The 7,294-nt window shown below is 38.9% G+C and overlaps 1 protein-coding gene across 5 annotated transcripts in view; it reads right to left on the reverse strand.

The window, feature by feature from the left end:
• The window catches only part of Pkhd1 (PKHD1 ciliary IPT domain containing fibrocystin/polyductin), a 438,845-nt gene that overhangs the window by 30,255 nt on the left and 401,296 nt on the right, over positions 1–7,294 (reverse strand). The gene's annotated exons all lie outside the window — the stretch shown is intronic.

The following is a 7,294-nucleotide window of genomic DNA, read 5'->3' on the forward strand; positions in this document are numbered from 1 at the left end:
CTGAATCTCACCTTGCCCAAACATGCTAATCACCGGTAAGACCTAGCATAAAATAACCACGTAACTCATGATACCGCAAAGCAACTTTGTTTCAGTGTCTGGTGTGCTGACAGATGGAGCTTATGAGAACATTAAAAACTTATTATTTCTTTTAACTTCTGGATTCCTCATCATAGACATGCAACATCTATTTCCCAAGCAAATGGAGATGTACAGATCAAATACTATACTTTCTGCTCCAACATACAGTGTGATCTGATGAGCGGCATTTAGAGTAGATAGCTCTGGCCTAATAAAGTTTTTATTGTATTTTAAGCCATAGCCCCAATTAAATATTTGTGAGCCATTTATGCGATTTTTGTCTTTTACTCTTCCCTCGTGAGGGTAAGAAAGGATAAAGAATTGTTTACTTCTCAAAGGCCATGAATGGCAGTTCGAGGAGGACATTAGTCCTGAAATCTTGAACAACAGAGGAATGATTACAATGGGTCAAAAAATATGAAGTTTCCATAGGAAGCAATTTCCTTGTGCCCTCTGCTTGTACAAAAGGGTACAAGCAGAGTGGAAGCATGTGGACCTAGGAACTTGGTCTTCCACCTAGCTAAGGTCTTGGCTACTAAAACCTCTCTCTAGAAGTTCTGTGTCTGACTATCATTTTTAGTTTGATTAGTCTGAGTAGCTAAGGTTCCTTCCTTTTTTTTTTTTTTAAAGAAACAGTGTATACTAGTGTTGTTTTGTTTTGTTTTGTTTTAACTATATACTTTTGCTGGGTACAGCTCTTGGAAACATTTAACATTGTTGCTAGATCTCTAATAACATCATCCTTAAATGCTTCCTGATAAGAAATGGGTACAGACAAACATACTGGGTTAAGGAAACTGAGAAACCCATTAAAGATTCTGACACAAGTAAATTGGTATCTGGAGACCCGAGGTTGGGCTGAATGCTTCAGAAAGGCCTGTCCCTGACACATTTTAAAGTTTATTGTGAGCAAACACCTCTTATTAAATGTAAACAGCATCTCACTGGAGGTCAGAGACTCGCCGCTGCAGCATATCCCAAGGTAATACCACTTTAAGCTCCACATAAACTCTTAAGCAGTTTCTATCCTAAAACCTGACCGTAGGTGGTACAGTTTTTTACGATATGTTATAATAGTGCAATAAATCTGTTAGCTTAAAATCGAATCTCCGTGGCCTTTTAGAGAAATCATCATTAAATGCAGGGTCCTGTTAATGATGCCATTGAAGTGAAATTGTTTAATCTGCTAAGGGGGTGAAAGGTCACCAAATGAATTTTTTATAATACATCAACTTGACACGCAATAGGGAAAACTGTAATAGATAAAAGCAAAGGAAAAGGGCACTGTCTTCTTCTGATAGGTCAATAGCAGCCAAGAGAGTCACTCATCCACTTTCCTTTCATGATGGGGCTCCTTTTGCATTTAATATGGACACCCAATTAATACCTCAGTCCCACAGACAACCTCATTTTAGGTGACTTATAGCAATTTCTCCCCCTTCCCTGAAATGAACGTGATCACAATACATCATAGCATTGTGCGAATTAACGTTAATTGATTCAAGTTACCAAGCAATGATGGGCCGCTTATATAATCTAGGCGTTATTGGGTGCTAGAAGGGATGGAGGGAAGATTAGATTCCAGTGTCCGTTGCTGTGACGACGGGAGTCACCTGACACCTTGTTAGACAGTTGTAAGGTTCTATTGCTGGCCCCAGTGGGGTCGTCAGTAAACTGGAGTGATGTCCAAACATCATTACACGCTGCTCCAATATTAAAGCAAAGGGATTAACAACTTATTGCAAGCAACCTGGATTTGTCATTGTGCTGTCGTTATCCAATTTCCAACCGCTAATGTGACTGTAGCCTGCAGGCAGAAGGACCTACAGCCAAACTTTAAAAAATGGGGGAGGAACGTTCCCTCCATCTCCTCCAGTTTCAACAGCTATTTAGCAGCTGGCAATACCCAGTCAAGTATGTGAAACATATTTTTCCTTGCCATGCTTAAGTGCTGGCTGAAGGAGGAAGAGCGTGACAATGCAAAAACTTCCCAGCTCAGAGACCAGCAACATCACCACCGTTCTTCCCAACACGTGCTTCTAAACCTGGCACACATGGCGTGTTTACATCCTGGAAGATGAGACAATGGCAAACATAGAAAATGGAAATGAGCAAACCCTAGTGGTACAAACAAACGGTTTTCCAACAGGACCGCCTGTGGTGGCTGACGGTGGCGCAGGGGGTTTTGGGTACTTCACCCCTCCAAGGCCGTTTACTGGGTTTCCGCTAAACAAAACAAAAATAAATCCCCCCCCCTTTTTTTTTATTAGCTTTCCAGGGTAGCCTGCGCTACCATGGTCTCTCTGGTTTTCAATGGACTAGACAAATGGCACAGCCTATATGTGCCACAAAGGGGACCTGTACAAGGGAATAGGTGATCTCTGTACCTTGGAAGGAAAAAAATAAGTTTTCCAGTCAATTCAAGTTGGCAGTCAATGTTAGACCTCCTATTATGTATAAAACTTGCTTGAGGCAATGTGAGATATGCAAAGAGAAATGCAGCCCTCTAACTCTGCCCCTCGGCAGGATGATTCTATGCCTCTGGAAGACAAGAATGACTGACTTCCCTAGGTATCTGTCTGAACTGATACAAACTGTTTTATGCACATATAATGATCATATGATCCCTATTTATCCCAGGCAGCCTCCCTTAGGAGTTGCCCTCCCTAGTTAGGAAGAAATGTCTTATGATCTAATGGCGTTATGTCCCAGTAATTTCAAGTCTGGCACATCACAAGCCCTTACTCCATCTTACCATAACACTTTCTCTGCACTTAGGTCATGAGTTGCATCAGAAAGGCTACTACCTAGCTTGGCCTGGCCAATTTTAACTTTAGGTGCACCATCCACACGGCCATATTACTTCTGGACTAAATTATTTGTGACTGAACACTTGAAATAGCCTGAAATTATCCACTTAAAATAGCAGCATGCCAATAGTAAACAGGATACATCTTTTAAAAATTTCAAAGAAATGCAAACATTCCAGAAAAAAATCTAAAATATTCTAATTGGTAAGTTATTTAAGATATTATTTTATGATAAATCTAGCATGAATAAAATTTAGAATTAAAGTTATGCAGAAGAATGAAAATAAGAAGATTCTATACAAATGTTCAAATTTTTCTGTTTACATGGAGGCATGGTAGTGATAAAGAGGAAGCGACCTGGTCAGTTGTCCTCATCAGCTTAGACAATGAAACCCAATACAGACAAATTCAACAGAACCACCATATATTGGAAGCCCATGCATGCTTCAGCATTGCCAGGACATAAATTTCAACTGCACTAATAGTAGTGGTAAAAGTTTAGTTAGAAGGAAACAAAAACCTCTCAAAACCTTCTTAGCCGAAGAGATTAATACAAAGTGGTGAAAATTGTGGGCATGGAGATCTTTGTGTTCACAGATGAGCACTAGGGGAACCTGGAGTATTAATCACACAGAGCTGTTCCTTTAAGGGAAGGGATGCTGTGCTTGTTATCTACCCAGAAGGCTGTGTGTACCAGTCTGGTGACCTTTGCTCTATCTGTGGGGATAGAGACTGTCCTAGTGTCAGATTGTCCCCAGACCCTTACTGTAAATTTGTTTTCCTCCATAGTCAGTCTATACAACCTGTCATTATGGACTTCACAAAGAGATTTCATGCATTCACTTCTGATCCATCTTTAGCTTACTTTGTTCCTCAAGAAGATATATGCATACTTAGTTGTGCACGTGGGTTTGTGTTAATTATCACCAGAGTAAGTTTTCACCAAATTGGTTTAATTATCTACATCAAATTCTCTAGGTTTTCAATAATGATATAATAAAATATTTATATATATTGTTTAAATTGGTGTAATATGTTGGACATGATAGCTGTTCAGATAATATTTGGGAATAAAATTTGCTGAAATGTGAGTTTTCATTAGGTTATCTTATTTATCTATACACTCACTATATGTTTCTACAGATTTTAATGCATCTTTAAAATAGTTTGGATTAATTTTTGGAACAGGAATCTATTGTGCATGAGAACAGAGACCTGAAAGATGCAGGGATGTTAGCAGCAGTAACAGATATAGATAACAACTTATTCCCAAGGAAAAGCACAGAATAACATACAAGCTCCAAAACAGCAATCAAGGATGCATTGCTCTCAAGCCATTTAGTATAAGAAGAGTAGACCTTAAAGACATTAGGGCAGACATAGAACTCTGAAATGCATGGTAATCTCACTGATGACCAAGGTGAATCATCAATAAAAGTGAGACTGTGAGTTGGGAATGAATTGTGAATGTCCTTCTATGTTCTATTTTTTTTTGCTTTTTTTTCTATGTTCTATTTAATAAGGCTAGGTATTCAACTTTAACTGAAAATTTGTATTTCTTTCCTTTCTTTATAGTCCATTATAATTTCATATTTACTAAGTACACAAGCATCACCATGAACTTCTGATCTTCACCCTCCTCTACACAAGTGATTTTACTGTAACTGTGTGTTCGTATGCAGAGTGAGGTGGCAATGGGCAACAAACTCAAGGATTAAAGCACAGTAAGCTAACACTCTACCAATTGAACTGTAGTGTCTGACCATTGGTGCTACGGGTCTGAACTCTGGTCTCCATGCTTACAGGGTAAGTCATTTACTCATTGAGCCATTCCCATAGTTCCTTAAATCATTTTATGGGCCCTTTTCTGCCCTAACACCATTGGCACATTAAGTTGTTCTCACACCTTGAAGTGCTCTGCTTTCCTCTTTGGACTCTTTCCTATGGCAGGAAAAATTCTGCTTCTCTAAGTCCAAGGTGTTTGAATGAGCCAACTACAGTAACTCAGGTTGGCCTTCCCATTTTAAGGTCAAATGTGCCACAGAACATAGTAACTAACAAAGCTATTTCTTCATCATTCTGAGGGCCAGGAGATTACAGAGGTGTGTCTTTAGGGAGACATCACAGAAGTTCTGCCAACTACAGACAGCGTTGGTATTTTGACACTTAAATTTCTGTAAGGGAGATAACCAGAACTAATTTTATTATTTACTGATACTGTATGTATGTATGTATGTGTGTTTGTATGTATGTATGTACCAGATTATATACACCCTGGCTCAATACACGAAGTAGTGAGCAATCTAGGAAGACATCTCAGTCTCTGATATCAATATGCACAGGTACCTATGAGTCCGTGCATGCATAGTCTAGTATGAGAATGAGTGAGTAAAGAGACTGGAGAGAAAAGAGAAAGAAATGACAGATCTTCAGGAGTGAAGATCAAGCTTCCAGTGAAAGGATGGCAGGCAGCAGTGCACATTCTGTTGGGACTTCTGAATACAACACATGGAAACAAGATCCCAGCGGGGAACTTCTACCTTAAAGAGGGAATGTACAATATGTGTTCCTCTCATCCCATCAAAATCTCCACTGAAGCTACCTAAAGCATGAAACTGGGTAAGGCAGTGTGGAAAAAAAGAAAGGAATAAAGGAAATAGGCAAATGGACAGCAAAATGACGGCATATGTTAACAATAGTTTGAGAAATGAACAGCAAGTCCATGCAACTGTCCTAAGCAGGCAGAGGAAGTTAAAATCCAAATGTCCTGACAGGAGTAAAGGGAGAAATTGACTGCATACCCAAAAAGTAGACAGCAACTTCATTTCCCCTCACAGTCTAACGTGCTAGTTTCTTGAGAATAAGTAGTGATCATCTGGTAATATATGTTTCCAAGATAGCCTCATTTGTTGAAATGCCCGCAACCCCTGTATATACACGAAGGGAACTTCCAAAGAACTTCGTTAGTGGTTCCCCACTGAAAGGAACTCATGTACAAACTCATCTCTGGTGTCTCAAGGGCAATTCATTAGTGTGCCAATGACTCTCGGAGTTCAGTAAAGGTCCTAATTGATATTGGTAAGAGCTGAAAGACACCAAGCTGGCCTTGGGGCCTGTGTATGGATGGCTCCAAGGCTTTTCAGCATACTGTGCAATGTTCAGGGACAGGGGAACATTGGTAGGATTTGTCAGTTCTATGCATGCTGATTCTCACTCAGCAGACATTTCTATCAGGTACGCTTTTCTTTATTTTCCCATGGTTTATGGTTTTTGCCATACATTTGGAAAATCTCTCTTAAGATACCAGGTAAACAGAGATGGGGAAAAATAACCAATATCAGGGGAAAGTCCAAACCATATTATTCATGCTTCATGATTTTTTTTATTAGATCAGAAAACTCTGAGTCAGGAGTGAAGATGACATGTTATGAGTGCTGGTGAGTGGTAGAGGTGACCTTTGTGCTAAAGCCATCTCATGTCTACAGGATAGGATGATTTGCCCCACAAACATGTGCTACATTCCTTCTTTGCTCTCCGTTCACTCTGCAGGGTTCCCCTGATGGACCTTCACTACTTCTAATCATTCTCTTCTCGTATACTAAAAGATGAATACACACTGCAATGTTCAATATTTTGGAACAGTGAACAAAATAAAGCAACAGGCTATAGCTTTTATCTGTAGGTATACATATAGATTTATAGGAACTTAGTGAAGCCTAAATGAAACTACAGTAAGAGAAAAAAATGAAGCAAAACCAAAACACATTAGCACCATTGATACCCAACCCATATGACCATACAGAATGTAGGAGTAACACTAGGGAGCATGGCAGACAGATAAGTGGTTAAAAGCACTTATTGCTCTTGAAGAGGACCCGGGTTTGGGTTCTTGTACCTCCCTGGTGACTCACAACCACATGAAACCCTAGTTCTAGAGGATCTAATTCCCTCTTATTACTTCCACAAGTACCTGATATACATGTGGTATACATACATACATACATACATACATACATACATACATACAGGAATACACTTGTACCCAAAAAATAACACAATCTAAAAATAATAGTATCAGTAATTGGTTAAAATTTTGTGCTTGGCAAAAATACTGTTCTATATTAGAAGGTGTTGTTTTTGTGTCTATCAACAAAATGAATACATGTGTTCTCATTGTTATAGTGAAAACTGTAATACAAACTATTAACTAATGAGCTTCCATATGGATAGTTACTCTACATAAAATTTTAAGTACCCTCTCTCAGAAATGAACATTCTTCTGGGTAGCCAATATATGTGATAAGTTCCTGAAATCATATGCAAACCAGCAACAAAAATGTACTGAGCATGTTATATTTATATATTTTATGCAAACACTCAGAAACATATACATACACATCTGT

Source organism: Alexandromys fortis, unplaced genomic scaffold (genome assembly GCF_014885135.2).
Source record: "Alexandromys fortis isolate MF-2015 unplaced genomic scaffold, M_Fortis_MF-2015_v1.1 scaffold_207, whole genome shotgun sequence".
In the NCBI taxonomy this organism is placed as follows: domain Eukaryota; kingdom Metazoa; phylum Chordata; class Mammalia; order Rodentia; family Cricetidae; genus Alexandromys; species Alexandromys fortis.